Genomic DNA, 22,448 nt, shown 5'->3' on the forward strand with positions numbered 1-22,448 from the left:
ATCACGGCCATGATCACGGCTAAATCCATGATCACGAGCCGGATTTGGACCATGATCACATTTGCATTCGGAACTGAATCTGCGAGGCAATCACGAATTTGGAATCCGACCTCGTGATCAGGAAAAACAGCTCGTGATCACGGGTTACCCGTGAACACGAGGCCGTGGAGAGCAACACTGGTGAGTGATAGCTCCTTCCTAGAACTAGGCAGTGATGAGCAGGTAGCTTATACCTGTAACCATAAACTGGCACAAAGATTGTTTATTGTAAGCTGTGTTCACACTATGACAGGGTAGTACCATATCTGTATTTGGGTGGGCTCTACCACAGGCACTACCTGTTAGAGTCTTCTTTAAATGTTAAATAGAGGCGTCCCATTCATCAAATAAAATGCAACACAATCTGCTGTCAGGAAAATGTGGGGCATTCATATTTTTCTGCACTGGACCACAACTGATAAAAAGAAAATGGGGAAATGTAAGTTGGCTCATAGGAAACCACTACAGTCTTTAATCTTCAAATTATCAATTTTTAGTCCACTGCCAGGTCCATCAAAGTTCAAGGCAGACAACATAGTGCAAGTCACGCCTTAAGTTTCATACTCATGCTAGATTAAACTAGTCTGTGGCCACCGTATGTGTTAAGTCTTTAAGGGGAACCTAAGATGGAGGAAGAAAAAAAATGTATACATATCTGGGGCTTCCTCCAGCCCCCTTCAAGCCGATCGCTCCCTTGCTGTCTCCCAGGCCTCTCCGATCCCCTGCTGGGTTGCCCGGTGCAGCAAAGCAGTCATGCTTGGCCATGTGCACACCTCTGTTGCACTCCTGTGGCTGGGAGCATTCCGGGCCATGGGAGTGCTAATGGGGAGCACATGCGGCAGGGCTGCGAATGCACCGACTGGAGTGGACTGGCGGATTTACTGGCCCACCTAGGGGAGAATCAAGGCAGCCTGGGAGGATGGTGAGGGAGTGATCAGCATGAAGGGGGCTGGAGGATTCCTCAGGTATGTATAATTTTTTTTCTTCCTTATAGGTACACTTTACACAACAGTGACCCCAAGTGCAATGTTATCTTTCTTACTGGGTCTGCTGGAAGCCGTTCTATTGTTGTCCCTCTTCTACCCTCCTTAGCAACAGCACACTTCACTCTGGCATACCAGAGCGATGTATCTGTACTGTGCTCATTTCATGCAGTGCCACCAGCAGGACTGAGCTTGAGTCTGATGGTCAACACTAATTGCTCTGTGTATACACCTTTAGGGTTTAGAAAGGGGAAAGAGAAATGTAGTGTGAGAAAAGATCATTCCTATATATAACCGTTCTGTCTTATTTTTCTGAAAAAGTAATGTTTTTGTAACTACACCTTTGATACAAACTAGATTCAACATCTTTGATAATGAGCAACTATGAATAGAGCAAGACAGCAGTTAAGAGAAATGTTTACGGCAGATTCTCTAGCATATATCCAGTGGACTGATAGGCGTGCTCTAGCAAATCTATCAGTTTACTTCTTGATTTGTTCCATATCATGCAGCATCTGTTCAACCTAGCATCAAATTAGTGCAAGTTGCATTCTATTAGCAGCAGAGAGGCTGCGTGTTCCCAACAAAGGATTTGTTCTGTGTTATTCATCTGCAATTATAGGACTGTTATTGTTCACAGCAATAACGTACAATAATGTAGACATTGGCATCCTTTGTTCAAGGCAACTACAGTTAAGATTATTACATGGTTCTATATCAATATTCTGAAATTTGTGCTGTAAAAACCAACAGGAAGTGTCACATAGAGTCCATTAATGGAAAAACAACAATCACTGCAGTGTGCTTCACACAACAAAGAATATATTACCCAATAAGCAAATCTTTACAGCCACAGCGGTGACATGTTTCTTCCTTAAATGCAAGAAGCTTAAAGTGATGTATCATGGACTGATATGATTGAGTCAAGCTTGGAGGATTCTAAAAACAATGATGTTCATTGTCACATGAATAAGAGCTAAATGATGAAATTCAATTAAACGGCTACGTGGTAATGTGTCACCACAGGTTGATGCAGGAAATAGGTAGCCACTGCTTACGATTACAATAGTGCTTTCGTTTATTCGCCCGTAAGTAGAAAACAGACATGATGCAGCTTTATACAAACCACTAATAAAATCAGCTAGAAGCTGTTCCCGTTTATTGCAGAACACTAGATTATAGGACAATGAACATGTAAGCGTCTTTATTGCACATGTGAAAGGTGCATTCCATTATAGCCATACCTAAACATTTTTCTGCTATGGATATGAATAGATTCATTCACAAATCTGTACCATAAGTAGGCAGCTCTCTACATGTATTTCTTTAAACAAGAGGATTGAAAATAATTTGCCAGCTCTGGACTGTATTTGCCGTTTTCATGGCACTAAACTGCATAAATAAAATAAACAATGTTAATTTCTTATTCTGCTCAGTTAAATCTGTAAGTTTCACACCAGTTGCATTTCCCTCCAGGGGGAGGCTTCCTGATTTCCTGCACCTTCTCACTCTATACTATATAGATCACTGTGCAGACTGAACATATCAAGCCTCACTATTATTTCAGGTCTACAAAATGAGCCACTAATTCTCGGTTGGGACCGCCTTTGCTGAGAATATAGTGTGTGTATGAAGATGCATCTCTGAGATATGAGGAGTGCTGGGTCATCTTGGCAGAGTGTAGGCTGAGCCCATTGTTCTCCTCCTTATCCTTCCTGCTCAAATCTATTGTTGTATACTGTGCTGCCAGCTGTGAGCACACTGGACTAAAGAAATGAAGCACTGAGCAAATAAGGGGAATATTTGGAATACATATGTCTACAGTGGACGGTCACTATGACTGTACGGAAGCATAATTTCGCATTTGTTAAAAATGCTAGATGGGTGCAGACAGCATCAGTAAGGTAATTTCAATAACAGCAATTTACAAAATGGGTTAAGTTACAAAGCAGCATATACCATATTTTTTAATGCAGATTTACTGAGCGATGGCTATATCAACATATATCAGGCTGCATGCATGCCTTAATGTTTATCTATTTGCTATTTAGCAGACCTTTCTAATTTAAACCGAAACAATACCCAGTGGCGTTGTTTCAGCAGACATGCATTGGCAACTATCAGATAATTTGGCATTGTATAGGAGAAGTCTTTTTAATTCCGTTTGGCATTTTCATAGACACATGATAGTCATGTATGAAAAATATCTGGGCAGATTAGTGGAGATTAATTGATTATCAGGTAAAGATTATTTCCAGTAAAGGGTCAAAGAAATGGTTGAATATGAACATCTTTACCAACCTTTCCTTAGACAATCAACTCTTAAGCTGTGCAGACATGCACAATAACTGTAAATCGACAGTACAAGGCATGAGCATTTGCAGACACAGAGAGTGACTTGCACTATGGCTATGGAGGGTAGAAGAGGGGCAAGTAGGGAAACAATGCATTTGTTTGTCGCTCTCATTTAAAAATCTAGCGTGCCAGACCTTAAAACACTTTCGGGACTGGACGGTGCTGTCCCCTTTAGGACCAGAGCTGCACTTTCCCTTAGAAACTCAGTGATTACTGTGATTGGCTCAAAGTAATCATGGGGTCAGGAGGCAATAAAATTGTTTCCTTACCGAGATACGGAAGCTCTGCTGTCAGCGTGAGAGTGGAGTGAGTGTGGGCAGTGGCGTGAATGGCTAGAACGACTTTGTGACGGGGCTGATTGAAATCTATATCCTGGCAGGAATAAGAGGACACAAACGGGGCATAGATTTCAATCAGCGTGGTCCGGAATCAGTTAAATGATGTTGGGAGGCAGCTGTACATTCTAAGCTGAAGAGGCTCCATAAGACCACCTTGGCTTAGGTTTTCATAGTGTGTATACAAAGCTCTATACAGAAAGTTGTGATCTTCCATCATTTAAAGGGACTCCGAGCAGTGCAGGAACTATGGAAAGATGCATATCATTTTAAAGCTCTCTTTCTCCTCTTTCCAATGATATATAAACCGCCGCCCTACGCCTTTTAGTTTTCGCTATTTTCGTGATTGAAATTGCAGCGGCCGCGATTTCAATCGCGAAAATAAAGAAAACTAAAAGGCGTAGAGTGACGATTTAGGTGTCGCCAGAAAGAGGAGAAAGAGAGCTTTAAAATGATATCCATCTTCCCATAGTTACTTGTATTACACAGGACAACACTTTCCCCAGTGTCAGCAGCTCCATTCAGCAGAAAAAGTCGCCCTGTGTGATACAATGTAACTATGGAAAGATGGATATCATTTTAAAGCTCTCTTTCTCCTCTTTCTGGCGACACCTAAATCGTCGCCCTACGCCTTTTAGCGACCGCGGCAATTTCAATCACGAAAATAGCGAAAACTAAAAAGCGTAGAGCGACGGTTTATATATCATTGGAAAGAGGAGAAAGAGAGCTTTAAAATGATATGCATCTTCCCATAGTTTCTGCACTGCTCGGAGTCCCTTTAAGAATACACTGATATCCACAGTGTGGAGCAAAGTGTCATGGTACAAAACGTAAAGCAGATGATGTTTACTGTAAAGTGGAGTCCTTCTGGTGGCAGAACTGAACAACTCAACGGGGGAAATCCATGCATTTCATTTAAAACAAATGTGCTAATATGCAAACATGTAAAATGGTTGCTGGCCTATTATATGCTCTACAGTAGACTAACCACAGCATCACACGTCTGAAAGGAACAATGCATTGAAGAAGATACATTTTAATAATAAGTTGACCTATTCTTCTAGTAACTGATTATTGACTCATTAGACACAATGTTGTTTGTTTGTTTCAGCTGGATAAACACCAGATTGCCATAGTGAATCTGATGGTGGGGAGTATATGTGTGTGTGAGCTATACAAGATGTCAGGTATTATAAATCAATAAATACATGTGGCTCCTGTGATAAAACTTAATTTTTATATACGTCTAAAGAAACAATGTATTTTTTCTCGTAGTTTATGTCAGGCTTCTGTTCTTATTGCACAGCTGGCAATATCGTACAATATTTTTTGTACAAGACAAGTCTGGTTTAGCAGGGATCTCTATAGCTACCCTACTATGCTCTACTTAAATCTACGGGCAATATATTCTATTTTAAAGGTAGAAAATCAAAACCCGAATTTCCCAAATGCTTTTAAAAGGCTCAAAAACAATTATGAAAATCTGGATCTGCCCTGGTACACCTAATACCGTGTTAAGTGTTTTTCCATAGACAGTGCAATGTGTATGAATGAGGTGTAACTACAATGTGTCTCACGAGTTGCATTACAATGTGTGTGCCTACAGTGGCAGTACCAGGGCCGGTTCACTTATGAAGCAAGATGAAATATTTGCATCAGGCACAGAGATTAGAGGCGCAGCATTTTTGTACTGTGTTTACACTTACAGCATGCAGTCAGAGTAGGTGGAGAAGTGAGAGGAGAGCAAGAGCGAGGTAAAGAGGTCATCATTGGGGAAAAGCAGCTTGTTGTGCTGTGTGAGGAGTCTGACAGTGAGTGAGGAGGGGGGAGGCAGGAGAGCAGCATAGTTTCCTTTGACTTGCACAGCAGAAGGATGGTGTTGGCACTGCTGACATGACTGAGGAGGAATGGAGTGGCTGAGGGTGGGCAGTTTGTTTCTCACAAACTCACAGCCAGCCAGTGTGCTACAGTGTTGAGCTGCAGCATGTCATGGGAAAACATTAAATAATGCAGAGTAAATTGTCAGGTGCTGTGCGATCATTCCAAATCGGGAAGGAAGGGGGGGGGGGGGTGCATCCTCAAAATTTCCTCAGACAGCAAAAAGTCTTGAACCTGCCCTGGGCAGTACAATGTATATGTCTGCAGAGGCAGCACAACATGTGCATCTGTGGTAGCAGCACAATTCATGTGTCTGTGGTGGAAGCACAATGGGCTTGATTAACCAAAGAGTGCTAACTGTTAGCACGGCCGTTTTCGCGCAAATTTTTGCATTGCACACGATCACGATTTTTTGCGCGAAACGACAATGTTTTCGCGCGCAAATGCAAATTTCGTGCGAAATCGATATAGTTTTTGCGCAAAAATTCTCATTCGCGCGCAAAACGTTAGCATTTCGCGCGAAAATTCACAAGAGCGCGCAGTGCGAAAATTCGCGCAAAAACGGCCGTGCTAACAGTTAGGACTCTTTTGTGAATCAAGCACAATGTGTGTGTTTGCAGTGGCACTACAATATATGTCTGAAAAGGCAGTACATGTGTGTGTGCAGTTGCAGTACAATGTGTGTGCCTGTGATGGCAGTGCAATGTGTGTGTGTCTGCAGTCACAGTACAACGTGTGTGTCTCCGATGGCTGTAGAAGTTTTATTTCCTGCCAGACACAGCTGTTTACTTTGCATAATTTACATTCTCTGCTTGTGAATAAACAACACCCAGTACTGATGTGTCTTATTAACCGGCTTGGAACCACGGAGGTTTATTTATTTATTGTATTTATAAAGCACCAACATATTATGCAGCGCTGGACATAAGTTAAGGTTACAGACAATATTTAGGGGAGACATACAGCAATAAGAGTACAGGAATACATGCAAACCAGATCACGCAGCACAGTATGAGTACAAGGTAATGCTCAGTCAGTCACTGGACGGAAGCATGCAGATTAGGCCAGTTGAGCTCATTCAGATCCATAGGATGGGTTTCCGGTAATGGAGCTGTGTGAACAGGTAGGAGACACAAGGAGGAAGACCCTGCCAAAGGCTTAAAATCTAGAGAGAGAGGTAGCGACCAGAGTTCAGCTGCGGGTTTAGAGCACCAGTGAGGAGGAGTAGACCAGAGTGACAAGGTGCGTTTTGAGGGGCCTTTTTGAAGATGTTGAAGGAGGGCGCAGCCCTAATGTGGGGAGGTAAGGAGTTCCATAGTGTTGTTGGAGAAGCTCTTGAGAAGTCCTGAAGTCATGCTTGGAACTGGGTGACGAAGGGGGCGGTCAGGCGAAGTTCATTGGAGGAGCGGAGTGAGCGGCTAGGTGTGTACCTTTGAGTCAGATCAGAAATGTAGGTTGGGCAGGTTTTGTGGACAGATTTGTAGGCCAGACACAGTATCTTGATTCTGGACTGGATAGGAAGCCAGTGGAAGGATTCACAGAGGGGAGCCGCTGTGGTGGAGTGATGGGAGCAGTGGATAATTCTGGCTGCTGCATTCATGTCGGACTGCAGCGGGGCAATTCAGGTCATAGGGAGACCAGACAGAAGGGCATAGCAGTAGTCAAGGCCTAGATTCTATGCCGTAGCTTTCCACAGTCCCAAGCCAATCATTGGCTCCTTACCAGGTTATCTCTGTGAGCCCATCACAATGATCACTGAATGGTTGCGTGAAAAAAAGGCCTTGTGGTCCGAAATGAGTTAAAAGGTGTCTTATCAACTGCCTGGCAAGTAGCACTTATAAAACTGTCACATATGAAAGCAGGTGGTCAGGAATGCAAATTAAAATGGAAAGTTAGAAGTCACAAGTAAGAAAAAAAAAAAGTTCAAGTGACAAGGTCACAATAAAAGAAAATAAAAAAAAACATTTTGTTGTCTAAACCCCATACCTAGCCTATTAACCCCTGTAACACCTATACTTGTTTGTACACCTTTAATGACTGATGGGATGCAATTACTAGGGGGGCAGTTTGGGGCGCCAATGCTGTACAGATGCATTGCTCTGCTATTGCCTAGCAACGCATCTGTACAGGACTGAGGCCCCTAAATTGCTCCCTTGAGACTCATTAGATCACTACAGATACCCAGGCTGGGAATAATGATCTGCCACATGCCCAGCCCCTATGAAATAAGGCAGGTGCAGCATCATTTTAACTAGGAAAGGACAAAGAATATATTGTAATGTGTTTTATAACTGTGGGAATATTTCCCTGTAAAATTATTATAAAATAAAATAATTTTTAGCAAAAAATATTAATTAGAGAAAGCATACATTTTCCTGAAAAAACCCCAACTATTATTATTTAGTATTTATATAGCGCCAACATCTTCCGCAGCGCTGTATGGAGTATATATCACTTAGATGGTATATGGAAAAGTTGTTTAACCTCCTTGCCGGTTATCCCGAGCTCAGCTCGGGGTAACCTGCGCAGGAAGATTTCTCAGGCCCCGCTGGGCCGATTTGCATAATTTTTTTTCCTACATGCAGCTAGCACTTTGCTAGCTGCGTGTAGTACGCAATTGCCGCCGCTACCCGCCGATTCGCCGCTACCCGCCGCGCCGAGCCACCCCCCGCCCCAGACCCCTGCGCAGCCTGGCCAATCAGTGCCAGGCAGCGCTGAGGGGCAGATCGGGATTCCCTGTGACGTCATCCCGCCCCGTCGCCATGGCAACCAGGGAAGCCCTGCAGGAAATCCCGTTCTCAACGGGAATTCCTGCTTATTCTGATCGCCGAAGGCGATCAGAGTGGGTGGGGGGATGCCGCCGCTCAGCGGCTATCATGTAGCGAGCGCTGGGCTCGCTACATGATTTAAAAATTAAAAAAAAAAAGTTATGTGCTGCCTCCTTGCCGGCGTTAATTAGACCGGCAAGGAGGTTAATAGTGCCACTGCTGAAATGCCAATATTGTCCGGAAACTTAAAGAATACCAGAGCTCAAATGGTTTTGAGAAACCCCCCCTTTCCCCCCCCGAGCAGGCATATATTACCACCTGGCCTTCCGTGGTGCACTGTGCATGACATTACTGTGTCATGCGCATGACATCATACGCATGCGCAGTGTGCTTCTGGCCACGGGTGCGCACTGTAGGAGGTGCACAGCCCAGCCGGAGCCTGCACAGTAAGTCCTGACCTGGCCAGCCGGAAGAGGATCCCGGGAGCTTTTAAGTGAGCTACGGGAGTAGAGAGGAGAGAGAAAATTAGAGATGGGCCGAACGGTTCGCCGGCGAACGGTTCCAGGCAAACTTTGGGGGTTTGAGTTCGCCTGCACCAGGCGAACTTTTGCGGAAGTTCAATTCGCCCCATAATGCACTATGAGGGTCAACTTTGACCCTCTGCATCACAGTCAGCAGGCACATTGTAGCCATTCAGGCTACACTAAGCCCTGGAGCCTGACCCCCCCTTATATAAGGCAGGCTCGCTGGCCATGACACTCACTCGTGTGCCTGCTGCAAATAGACAGACTAGGGAGAGCTGCTGCAGATTTTTTTTCCTAGGGAAAGATTAGTTAGACTCTTGGCTTGCTCCTGGCTGATTGTTATTGCTAAAATAGCACCCCTCAACAGCTCTTTTGAGAGCTAATGTTTTCCTGATGTGTTATTTTTTTGTGTGTTGCTCACTGACACTGACATTATACAGCCCTATCTGTTGCAGCTGGACCTTTGTAATTGTTATTACTGTGCCAGCCAGGCCCCACCTAACTATCTATACTGGGACACCTACCTATGCCTACCTAACTACTGGGGCACCTACTTACCTATATGGGGACACCTACCTACCTACCTATACTAGGGGACCTACCTATGCCTACCTACCTATACTGGGACTCCTACCTATGCCTACCTACCTATACTGGGACTCCTACCTATGCCTACCTACCTATACTGGGTCTTCTACATATGCCTAGCTAACTACTGGGACACCTACCTATGCCTACCTATCTATACTGGGTCTCCTACCTATGCCTAGCTAACTACTGGGACACCTACCTATGCCTACCTACCTATACTGGGTCTCCTACCTATGCCTAGCTAACTACTGAGACACCTACCTATGCCTACCTACCTATACTGGGACTCCTACCTATGCCTACCTACCTATACTGGGACTCCTACCTATGCCTACCTACATACAAGAAGATAATAAGGTTGTTGCTTCATTGTGGTCAGACCAAATTTGATCAGCTGGACAGTCACTATTGTTCTATCATTGAGCTACCACAGCCCGGCGACCATATGGGCTTGAAAACCGTCACGGCCTACACTCTCGCCACGGTGCGCACCAGTCCAGCATGGCCATCACTACGCAAACAGCTGTTTGCGGTGCGTTACACAGTGAGTTTGGTGTGTCAGTGTGAAGCAGAACTCTAATTACACTCCCTGATTGATGTATACACATGCAAGATGTTTTATAGCACTTTTAGGCCTGCAATTTAGCATTCAATGTGATTTCTGCCCTTAGAACGCTGCTTTGCGTCACATCCAGATTTTTCCCCGGGACTTTGGGCATGTATCCCACTCCGCCATGCCCCCCTCCAGGTGTTAGACCCCTTGAAACATCTTTTCCATCACTTTTGTGGCCAGCATCATTTTTTCTATTTTTCAAAGTTCGCATCCCCATTGAAGTCTATTGCGGTTCGCGAACTTTTCCGCGAACCAAACCTTTCACGGAGGTTCGCGAACGGGGTTCGCGAACCTAAAATCGGAGGTTCGGCCCATCTATAGTGAAAATGTAATAAAAAAAAGTGCTTCATTTTTTACAATAATTATGTATAAATGATTTAGTCAATGTTTGCCCACTGTAAAATCTTTTAACCACTTGAGGACCCACCCTTTACCCCCCCTTAAGGACCAGCATTGAATTATGTGATCTGTGCTGGGTGGGCTCTACAGCCCCCAGCACAGATCAGGGTGCAGGCAGAGAGATCAGATCACCCCCCTTTTTTCCTCACTAGGGGGATGATGTGCTGGCCTGGGGGGGTCCGATCTCTCCTGCCTGCGTGTGGCTGGCGGGGGGGGCACCTCAAATCCCCCCTCCGCGGCGACATTCACCCCCCTCCCTCTCCTACCTGTCCCCCCGGTGATCGGGGCTGCACAGGACGCTATCCGTCTATCCGCTGATTGGCCGGGGATCGCCGATCTGCCTTACGGCGCTGCTGCGCAGCAGCGCCGTACAATGTAAACAAAGCGGATTATTTCCGCTTGTGTTTACATTTAGCCTGCGAGCCGCCATCTGCGGCCCGCAGGCTATTCACGGAGCCCCCCGCCGTGATTTGACAGGAAGCAGCCGCTCGCGCGAGCGGCTGCTTCCTGATTAATCAGCCTGCAGCTGGCGACGCAGTACTGCGTCGCTGGTCCTGCAGCTGCCACTTTGCCGACGCACGGTATAAGCGTTCGGTCGGCAAGTGGTTAAATCCCTAATTTACATTCTGACATTTATTACATGGTGACATTTTTACTGTTGGCAGGTGCTGTAGCTGCTGCATGCTTTTTTGGCAGCTGTAAACAGCTATTTCCCACATTGCCTTAAGGTTCACAGACCGGAATCTGCCAGGAGTACGTACTCAGAGTTTCTTGTGGGAGGGGTTTCACCACAATATCAGCCATACAGCGCCCCCTGATAGTCTATTTGTGAAAAGGAATAGATTTCCCATGTAAGAGGGAGTATCAGCTACTGATTGGGATAAAGTTCAATTCTTGGTCGGAGTTTCTCTTTAACCACTTAAGGACCACAGTCTTGCCGCCCCTTAAAGAGCCGCCCCTTAAGGACCAGAGCCTTTTTTTCCATTCAGACCACTGCAGCTTTAACGGTTTATTGCTCGGTCATACAACCTACTATCTAAATGAATTTTACCCCCTTTTCTTGTCACTAGTGCTATTTGATTGCTGCTGCGAGTTTTAGTGTTTATTATATTCATCAAAAAAGATATGAATTTTGTCAAAAAATGATTTTTTAAATTTCTGTGCTGATATTTTTCAAATTAAAGTAAAATTTCTATATACGTTTTTGGCCAAATTTATTCTTCTACATGTCTTTGATAAAAAAAAACATTCAGTGTATATTTATTGGTTTGGGTAAAAGTTATAGCGTTTACAAACTATGGTGCCAAAAGTGAATTTTCCCATTTTGAAGCATCTCTGACTTTTCTGAGCACCTGTCAGGATTCATGAGGTGCTAAAATTCCAGGATAGTATAAATACCCCCCAAATGACCCCATTTTGGAAAGAAGACATCCCAAAGTATTCACTGAGAGGAATGGTGAGTTCATAGAAGATTTTATTTTTTGTCACAAGTTAGCAGAAAATGACACTTTGAGACAAAAAAAAAAAAAAAAAAAGGTTCCATTTCTGCTAACTTGTGACAAAAAAAAAATGAAATCTGCCACGGACTCACCATGCCCCTCTCTGAATATCTTGAAGTGTCTACTTTCCAAAATGAGGTCATTTGTGGGGTGTGTTTACTGTCCTGGCATTTTGGGGGATGCTAAATTGTAAGCACCCTGTAAAGCCTAAAGGTGCTCATTGGACTTTGGGCCCCTTAGCGCAGTTAGGCTGCAAAAAAGTGCCACACATGTGGTATTGCCGTACTCAGGAGAAGTAGTATAATGTGTTTTGGGGTGTATTTTTACACATACCCATGCTGGGTGGGAGAAATATCTCTGTAAATGACAATGTTTTGATTTTTTTTTACACACAATTGTCCATGTACAGAGATATTTCTCCCACCCAGCATGGGTATGTGTAAAAATACACCCCAAAACACATTATACTACGTCTCCTGAGTACGGCAATACCACATGTGTGGCACTTTTTTGCACCCTAACTGCGTTAAGGGGCCCAAAGTCCAATGAGTACCTTTAGGATTTCACAGTTCATTTTGAGACATTTGGTTTCAAGACTACTCCTCACGGTTTAGGGCCCCTAAAATGCCAGGGCAGTTTAGGAACCCCACAAGTGACCCCATTTTAGAAAGACAACACCACAAGGTATTCTGTTAGGAGTATGGTGAGTTCATAGAAGATTTTTTTTATTGTCACAAGTTAGCGGAAATTGACACTTTGTGAAAAAAAAAACCAATAAAACTCAATTTCCGCTAACTTGTGACAAAAAAATAAAATCTTCTATGAACTCGTCATACACCTAACGGAATATCTTGGGGTGTCTTCTTTCTAAAATGGGGTCACTTGTGGGGTTCCTATACTGCCCTGGCATTTTAGGGGCCTTAAACCGTGAGGAGTAGTCTTGAAACCAAATGTCTCAAAATGACCTGTGAAATCCTAAAGGTACTCATTGAACTTTGGGCCCCTTAGTGGTGCAAAAAAGTGCCACACATGTGGTACCGCCGTACTCAGGAGAAGTAGTATAATGTGTTTTGTGGTGTATTTTTACATATACCGATGCTGAGTGGGAGAAATATCTCTGTAAATGACAATTTTTTGATTTTTTTTTTACACACAATTGTCCATTTACAGAGAGATTTCTCCCACCCAGCATGGGTATGTGTAAAACTACACCCCAAAGCACATTATACTACATCTCCTGAGTACGGTGATACCACATGTGTGACACTTTTTTGCAGCCTAGGTGCGCTAAGGGGCCCAACGTCCTATTCACAGGTCATTTTGAGGCATTTGGTTTCTAGACTACTCCTCACGGTATAGGGCCCCTAAAATGCCAGGGCAGTATAGGAACCCCACAAGTGACCCCATTTTAGAAAGAAGACACCCCAAGGTATTCTGTTAGGACTATGGTGAGTTCATAGAAGATTTGTTTTTGTCACAAGTTAGCGGAAATTGACACTTTGTGAAAAAAACAATAAAAATCAATTTCCGCTAACTTGTGACAAAAATTAAAATCTTGAGATTAGTGATAAGATGTATGGAGGGCACAACTCATGGAGGGCTTTGTATGTTAGAGTCAGGAGTTTGAACTGGATCCTCTGGCTAATGGGTAACCAGTGGAGAGAACGGCACAGTGGGGCTGCATCGGAAGAGCATGTTGAGAGGTGAATGAGGCGGGCCACTGATTTCAAAAGGTTTTGGAGAGGTGCAAGCCTTTTTTTGGTAGACCACAGAGCAGGGTGTTGCAGTGGTCTAGGCGGGAGATGATTAAGGCATGTACAAGCATTTTGGTGGCCTCTTGTGTGAGGGAGGGACGGATACGGAATATATTTTTGAGCTGGAAATAGCAGGTGGTGGTTAATGAGGCAATGTGAGGTTTAAAGGAGAGCTCTGAGTCAAGTATAACCCCCAAGCAGCGGGCCTTAGTGGTTGAGGTTAATGGAGTGTTGTCTACCATTATGGTTGCAATTGGTGGGGGTGTAGATAGTGATGGTGGAAAAATCACAATTTCCGTTTTACTCATGTTGAGCTTGAGGAAGCGGGAGGACATAAATGTAGAAACAGCACGTAGACAGTCGGGGACTCTAGATAGTAGTGATGACAGATCAGGAGCTGAGAGATAAGATTTGGATGTCATCCGCATAGAGGTGATACTGGAAGCCAAAAGAGTTAATTAGTTGTCCCAGGCCACGAGTTTAGGCTGAGAAAAGAAGTGGCCCAAGAACAGAGCCTTGAGGAACACCAACAGACAGTGGGTGTGGGGAGGAATTGGTGTTAGAGAAGGACACAGTGTAAGAGCGTCCAGAGAGATAAGAGGAGATCCAGGAATGTGCTTGTCCCTTGATTCCTAAAGATGACAGTGTCTGCAGAAGCAGAGCATGATCAACCATGTCAAAGCCAGAGGAAAGGTCAAGGAGTACACTGGCGAACTGAGGGGGCTATTCCGGGTGTCTGGAACCTCCCCCCTGCACTGAGCTGTGTATTCAGCCAGGGAAGCCCGCATAATAAAAACAACCTCATTCTCCCTCCCTTCTTACTTCTGGTGCTTCCCTCCTGCTAATAGAATGAGAGAGGCAGCCCAGCTTCCCTCACAAGAAGATGCAGCCTGCAGTGAGAGAATGTTGATTATGGAGTCCTGGACTCTCCACAGCACAGAAGTGTCAGACATGATGAAATTAGAGTGCAGGCAAGCTGGTAAATATGCACAGCATGATGCAGAGCTTGCCTGGACTCAGGGTCCGTGGGCAAACATCTGTCTGGTCTCTCCCCATTGTTATAATGACTGCATGTGTGGGTAAGGTGTTTAACAAGCTGAAAAGTTTTTGACAGTCCCTAGACTCCAGGAGGGCTTCTTTCTGACTTGTGTGAGAGACTGACAGGGACAGGAGTCCGATTACAGGCAAGTAGCCTGTCTGATGTGGGACTGCAATACAGATAAGTTCTCTGCTCCATCTCAGGCTATTCTCAATTTCTCCACTCCTCTCTCTGGGCGAGTGCACGCCAAAATGACAATAGCAATCGCTAGCAATTTGTGAGTTTGATTTTGTGAAGTGATTTTCAGAGCGATTTTTGAATGAATTGCTCAAAAACATGCTACATGCAGTATACCTGCGATTTTGAAAAAATCACAACGCTGCTGTGGGAACACCCACATAGGGTAACATTAGTCAAGCGCTTTTCAAATCACTGTTGATTTGAAAAACGCTCAGAAGCACTCTTGGGGCTTGATTCACAAAGCGGTGCTAACTGTTAGCACGCCTGTGAAAACCCCCTTAGCACGTCTAAACAAGCTTTTCGCGCATAAAACTTTACGCGCGCAAAACTTTATGCGCGTAAAACTTTACGCGCGTACTGCACAGAGCGCAGGGCGCACCGCGCGAAGTGCCCATTAAAGCCTATGGGACTTAGCGCGCGTAAAACTTTGCGCGCGTAACACTTTGCGCGCGCAAAGTTAGCGCGCGATCTGATTGAGAAATCCGGTGCTAACCTACTTAGCACCCTGGTTCGCACGTCTAAAGACTTTAGACGTGCTAAGTAGGTTAGCACCGCTTTGTGAATCAAGCCCTTGGTGTGCACCAGCCTCCTTCATTCACCTTTGTTTCCCTCTTCCCCTAGAGCTGGCTGTGTGTTCTTGTCATACAGGAAAGCTAAATAAAAGTGCAATCCTGGTGAGGCAAAATATTATTATTTAGTATTTATATAGCGCCGCCATCTTCCGCAGATGCATATATCCCTGCATCATATGGGTATCGCTTGCGCTATGTGACACTATGTAGCATATTCCACTGAATTGTCCAAACTAAGTCTATCTCCTGTTCCTCTCTTGGGGAGTTGTTTCAGCGCTGTACCCCTTTCACATTTGCTGCTACCAGAAGCCCTCAGAAACACTCGTGTCCTTGAGTACTTCCAAAGATAGGCAGCTCCGTAATACGCCAGCGCACTTTTGTGCATGGGCAGTATGGAGCCACCTGTATTCGGAAGCACTCGGGGACATAAGTGCTTCCGGACCTTTCAGGAACCCCCCCCTTAAAAATCCTGCGTTTGCCCCTGGAGTATTAGAATGGAGAACTGGCCTTTGGATTCAGCTACCAGTGGGCCATTAGCAACTTTCGTGAGGACAGTTTCGGTGGAATGGTGTGTGCGGAATCCAGATTGAAAGGGGTCAAGTAAGGAGTTGGTAGAGAGAAAGGCAGACATTTCTGAATGGATGTGACGTTCCAGCAGTTTAGAAGCAAAGGGGAGGAGCAAGACAGGACAGCAATTGGATAGAGAAGTTGGATCAAGAGAGGGTTTTTTGATAAGTGGTGTGATGATAGCTTGTTTGAATAAGGAAGGAAAAATGCCAGTGGAGATAGAAAGATTGAATAGAGTTGTTAGAGCGGGATTAAGGAAGGAGGAAAGCTGGGGGATTAGATGGGAGGGAATGGGGTCCAGGCCACAGGTAGAGAGATGTGTTTTGGAGATTAGTGAGGAAAGACACTGTTCAGTGAGTGTGGTGAAAGATATTAGAGTGGGAGAGTGGTCTTGTGGATCGGGGGGAAGGCAGTTAGCAGAGGGCGAGGGTGCAGGTGGACAGAAGGAATCTACAGGTGATGGTTGAGCTGGTAAAAGTGGTTGCGTGTTAAAGCTATTACGTATTGCAACAATGTTGCTTGTAAAGTATGATGCAAAGTCGTCAGCTGACAGACTTGTGGTAGGGGGAGGAGGTGGGGGTTGAAGTAGGGGGTTAAAGGTGTTGAACAATTGTTTTGGGTTGAGGGTAGGTGCACTGAATAAGTAGGTATGCAGTGATTGGTATTACAAATGTGCAGCTGTCACACACACAGGTACCGTGAACAGGTGCAGCGATTGAGTGGTATATAATATAACACTGCTTGCGGTCACGTAGGTAGGTGCACTACTGAACAGGTATTATTATTATTATTATTATTATTATTATTATTTATAAAGCGCCAACATATTCTGTGGTGCTGTACAATGTAAGAAAACAAACAAGGGATACATAATGATACAGACAATGATATACATCAAATATGAACACTGATACAAAATACTGCTGATTACAATTGCAAATTTAACATGATGACTAAAATGTATAAATGTCTAACAGAGTGCAAGCAATTAAATTAATAACATTCCATGACACAAAAGGGTGAGAGCCCTGCCCTTGCGAGCTTACAATCTAAAGGAATTGGGTGGTAACAAGAGGTGGGGGAAGTATACAGTATATGTACAGGCAGTGCGTAATTAGGTTATTTAGTGGGTGCATGGCCTAAGCTAGAGAATATGCTTGTCAGAAAAGGTGGGTTTTGAGGGAGCATTTAAAGATTTCAAAGGTGGGAGAGTGGCGGATGTGCTGTGGAAGGGCATTCCAGAGGAGGGGTAAGGCGCGTGAGAAGTCTTGTACACGTGAATGTGAGGAGGTAGTTGTAGAAGAGGATAAAAGAAGCTCGTGTGCAGATCTGAGATTGCGGTTGGGTTGGTATCTGGAGACTAGTGAGGAGATGTACAGGGAAAAGAGATTGTGGAGAGCTTTGTAGGTTAGGGTTAAGAGTATGAACTGAATCCTCTCGTTAATTGGTAGCCAGTGAAGAGCTTGACAGAGAGGAGCAGCAGAGGAAGAGCGAGAGGAGAGATGAATAAGTCGAGCAGCAGAGTTCAGTACAGAATTGAGCGGTGCTAGTCGGTTAGTTGGAAGTCCACCAAGCAATATATTGCAATAGTCCAATCGAGATATAGTAAGAGCATGTACTAACATTTTGGTTGTGTCATGAGAGAGAAAAGGTTGGATACGTGCTATGTTTTTGAGTTGGAGATGACAGGAGCTGGTTAGGGAGTTAATGTGAGGAATAAATGAGAGAGAATTATAGACGTGTTATTAGTTATAGACGTGTTGTTAACATTTATTGTAATATCAGGCAAAGAGGTGGACAGGGATGGTGGAAAGACTATTAGTTCAGTTTTATTCATATTAAGTTTTAAGAAGCGAGAGGACATGAAAGAGGAAATAGCAGACAGGCAATCGGGAACCCGTGTGAGGAGGGAGTTAAGGTCTGGGGCCGAGAGGTACAGTTGTGTATCATCTGCATATAGGTGGTATTGAAAACCAAATGAGTTGATTAAGTTACCAAGACCGTGCATGTAGATGGAGAAGTGGAGGGGACCGAGGACAGAGCCTTGAGGTACCCCTACAGACAGAGGATGTGAAGAGGAGGCCTGATCTGAATAAGAAACAATGAAAGACCTTCCAGAGAGGTAGGAAGATATCCAGGAGAGAGCGATGTCCTTTATTCCAATAGATGAAAGGATCTGTAGGAGTAGAGTGTGGTCCACAGTGTCGAATGCTGATGACAGATCTAGAAGGATGAGTATAGAATAATAGCCTTTGGATTTAGCTGTGAGGAGATCATTAGCTACTTTGGTGAGGGCTGTTTCTGTAGAGTGGTTTGGCTGGAAGCCAGACTGGAACTGATCAAGCAAGGAATTTGCAGATGAATACTGACTTAGTTCAGCATGAATGTGGCGCTCAAGTAATTAGGTGCAAATGGGAGAAGTGACACTGGGCGGTAGTTAGCAAGTTCTGTGGGGTCTAGAGATGATTTTTTAAGTAGTGGTGATACAACAGCCTTCTTGAGTGAGGATGGAAAAATTCTGATGCAGAGGGATAGGTTAAACAGCGATGTTAGGGCAGGGATGAGCGATGTGGATAGCTGTGGAATGAGATGTGATGGGATAGGATCCAAAGGACAGGTGGTTAGATGGGATTTGGAGATAAGAGGAGAGAGCGAATGTTCGGAGAGTGGAGAGAAACTGGAAAGAGAGCAGTCAACAAGAGGAGTGGAGATGGAGTTTGATGTCTGCATGGAAAACACACTACGGATTTTTGCAATTTTATCTGTAAAGTATGTTGCAAATTCTTCAGCTGATAAGCATGAAGAAGGAGGAGGAGGGAGTAGACGGAGAAGGGAGTAGAAAGTACTGAACAGGTGCTTTGGATTGTGCAAGTGGGAGGATAAGAGGGAGGAAAATTATGATTGTTTTGCAGAAGAGAGAGCGGTTTTAAACTTGTTCAACTCTTTTTTGTAAGAAATGAAATCCTCATTAGTATTAGTTTTTCTCCAACGGCGTTCAGCAACCCTAGAGCACCCCTTTAGCTGTTTAGTAGCTTTGGTCAGCCAGGGTTGGTGGCTTACACTGTGTGGGCGGACATTGGTGAGGGGTGCGATTGCATCCATGACTTGCGTGATTGAGCTGTGGTAGTGTGCAGCTGCTGAGTCAGGGTCAGTGAATGGTTGTGTGAGGAGAGGTGCCAGGGCATCAGAGACAGATTGCATGTCTATGCTGCGGTAGTTCCTGCGTATATATGAGCGTGCTTGAGGCAACGTGGTAGGAAGAGAGGGGGAGAGAGAGAAGTTTAGTAAGTTATGATCAGAGAGCGGGAGAGGAGTATTAGTGGAATCAGTGATAGAACAGAGACGAGTGAATATGAGGTCAAGTGTATGACCATTAGAGTGAGTTGGAGCAGTGGACCACTGAGACAGGCCGTAGTAGGAAGTAAGTGACAGAAGTTTAGTAGCGGCAGAATTGTTGGTGTCAACATGAATGTTAAAGTCACCCATAATGATGGTAGGGATATCGGAGGACAGGAACTGGAGGAGCCATGCAGAGAAGTGATCTAAGAAGAATGAAGCAGAGCCAGGAGGGTGGTAGATTATTGCGATCTGGAGGTTAGAGGGAGAGTATAGACGGACTGCATGGACTTCAAAGGAAGGAAGAGAAAGAGAAGGAATGGGGGTGAGTGGCTTGAAGGAGCATCTATCAGAGAAAAGAATGCCCACACCACCGCCATGTTTATTCCCACTTCTAGGCGTGTAACTAAAGTGGAATCCCCCATAAAAGAGGGCGGCAGGTGAGACCGTGTCAGAAAGAGTCAGCCATGTTTCTGTGACCCCAAAAAAGGTGAAGGCATTGGAATTAAAAAGGTCATGGATGAAAGGAAGTTTGGTATGCAGGGATTGGTATTACAAATGGGCAGCTGTCACATACACACAGGTACCGTGAATAGGTGCAGCGAGTGACTGGTATATAATATAACACTGCTTGCAGTCACGTAGGTAGGTACACTACTGAACAGGTATGCAGGGATTGGTATTACAAATGTGCAGCTGTCACACACACAGGCAGGGCCGGATTTAGGTCAAGGCCACCTAGGCCATGGCCTAGGGCACCACAGGAGCAAGGGCACCAAAGCAGCAGGCTAAATTGGTGCAGCATTTGCATGCTTGAAAATGCTGCAATGCAGGGGGATCAGGGGTGCCTGATCTCTCTGCTGCGAGACACCTGTGCACGTTGGCGTTGTGGCGGGCAGCTACGGACTTGGGCAGCATTGCAGATGGAGGGAAAGAGGAAGCTTCGGTACTGGAGACGAGCAGAGAAGTGAGTGACACTGATGGCTGCAGCGGTTTGGAGGCGAGCTGTACTGAAAGAGGGGGAATATGAAAGGGAGGGATTAAGGAAGTCACCAGGCTACTTATACAAGAGGGAAGGGGAGGGGGAGTCATTTCGCTAGCTATACTGAAGGGGGGTAGATGGTGACATTGGCCTTGGATGGTAAAGAGTACAAATCCGGCCCTGCACACAGGTAGTCACTGAATGTGCTGGGCCAGGCAGTGGCACAGTAGGAATTACCAAGGGGCCAAGGTCCAGCAGCTGCGACTGACTGACAGGGCTGTATATGCAACAAAACTGTCTGTGGGACACACACACAAAAAAAATAGATCACAAGAACAACATTAGCTCTCAAAAGAGCTGTTGAGTGTTGAGAAGTGCTTTTTTAGCAATAAATATCAGCAAGGAGCAAGCTAACAAGCCTAACACAAGAGCCTAACTAAGCTTTCCCTATGTCAGCAGGTTCTCTCCCTTCTATAGTTACTGCAGCCACACGAGTGAGTGAAAAGACTGAAGCGGCCTTCGTTTTATAAGGGGGGGGCGGGACTCCAGGAGGGAGTGTAGCCTGATTGGCTACCCTGTGTTTGCTGACTGTGATGTAGAGGGTCAAAGTTTACCCTAATGATGTAGTATAGGGGGCGGGTCGAACTTGCATATAGTTTGCGGTTCACTGCGAACGTGAACCACCGAAGTTTGCACAAATAAGTTTGCGTGCGAACCGTTCGGGCCATCTCTACTTACATATGATAAGAGTTACAAGCAAGACATGATCATGATCCATCAGTAATTGAGGGACAAAATAATCACATAAGTCAAACCTGAAGTTCAAATCGACAATAAAATCACCAACATTAAGTGCTGCAGTGTTAAAATCACATAATTTTCAAAATGCATGATTCACTAACAGAGTTTCCCAAGCAGTGTGAGTGTTTTTTTTCCCTCATTAAAATCTCTTTGCAATCTCTTATACAATTAGTGGTTTTAGATCATAGAGAGATGCTTCAAGGAAGAAATGAGGGCAGAGGTAAAGTATATGCTTGTAGTACTTGCCTCAGAGTGGTGTTTTTTTTTTTTTTGCACCAATTTTTAATTTAATCATTACATTTTCATGATTTTTAATACAATAAAAAAAAATTAAATACCTTTCTACCCTCTTCTTACAGAGTCCCCCGTTGTCATGGAGCATACTGGCTGGTATTGTTCAGGTGGTAGAGCCACACACTGAAATGCATCAGGCCCATGTTTTCCTCCATTGGCAGAGCAGAAGTTCACATAGTGGAATTAATCCTCTGGGTTTTTTTTTGTTTGTTTTTAAGGGCCTTTATTTAAGGAGTCAAAAAACAGCATTATAAAAAAACAACAACTTGAATGCTCTGTACTAAGTATACAATGTCAGAATAACAAGCAGCGGATTTGTTCAGTAGCAATTGTATATCTTCTTAAAGGACCACAATTACAAAGTCTTATTTTAGGCAGAAGGGCTGTGTGGTAGTCAATAACAAGCCAATGTTTGTGCATTTATATATTTTTTCAAATGCTCTATTTTACAATTTTCTCTATAATACCTACAGCTGGGAGGTCACCCTGGCATTGGTGATGGACCAGACTACTGCAGCAGTAGGGGAGAATATGCAGCTCTACTGTGGGCTACTTTTCTTCACTCTCCCCCAGTATCACTATAATGCTGCATTTAAGATCCATGCTGAAGCATTTGCCATGTCACTGCACCTTGTGGGCCTAGCCTGTAATGGGGCCTTTGTGTCCCGTCTCTACAGGCAGTGCTGAGTAGGGATGTTCATTCGGATTCCACAGTATTTAAATTTCTGCCTTTCCAATCGGTAATCTGCATTTCCAATCAGAAAACGGAAATCAGATATCTGCAGAAATACTGCATTACTGCAACTCCATAATTCTAGCCCAATTACAGAACTCGGAAGCATTGGACCAATCAGAGAATGCAGAGTCAACTATGTATTT

The 22,448-nt window shown here is 44.5% G+C and overlaps 1 protein-coding gene across 1 annotated transcript in view; it reads right to left on the minus strand.

Annotated features, from left to right (window-relative positions):
• Positions 1-412: 412 nt before the first annotated feature.
• The window catches only part of CLYBL (citramalyl-CoA lyase), a 511,709-nt gene continuing 489,673 nt past the window's right edge, over positions 413-22,448 (minus strand). The window contains exons 8-9 of the transcript XR_011026162.1: positions 21,614-21,790; positions 413-454 (exon numbers count right to left, since the gene is read on the minus strand). The gene's annotated coding sequence lies outside the window, so the exon portion shown is untranslated. The remainder of the gene's footprint in view (positions 455-21,613; positions 21,791-22,448) is intronic.

This window comes from Hyperolius riggenbachi, chromosome 2 (assembly GCF_040937935.1).
Source record: "Hyperolius riggenbachi isolate aHypRig1 chromosome 2, aHypRig1.pri, whole genome shotgun sequence".
In the NCBI taxonomy this organism is placed as follows: Eukaryota; Metazoa; Chordata; class Amphibia; order Anura; family Hyperoliidae; genus Hyperolius; species Hyperolius riggenbachi.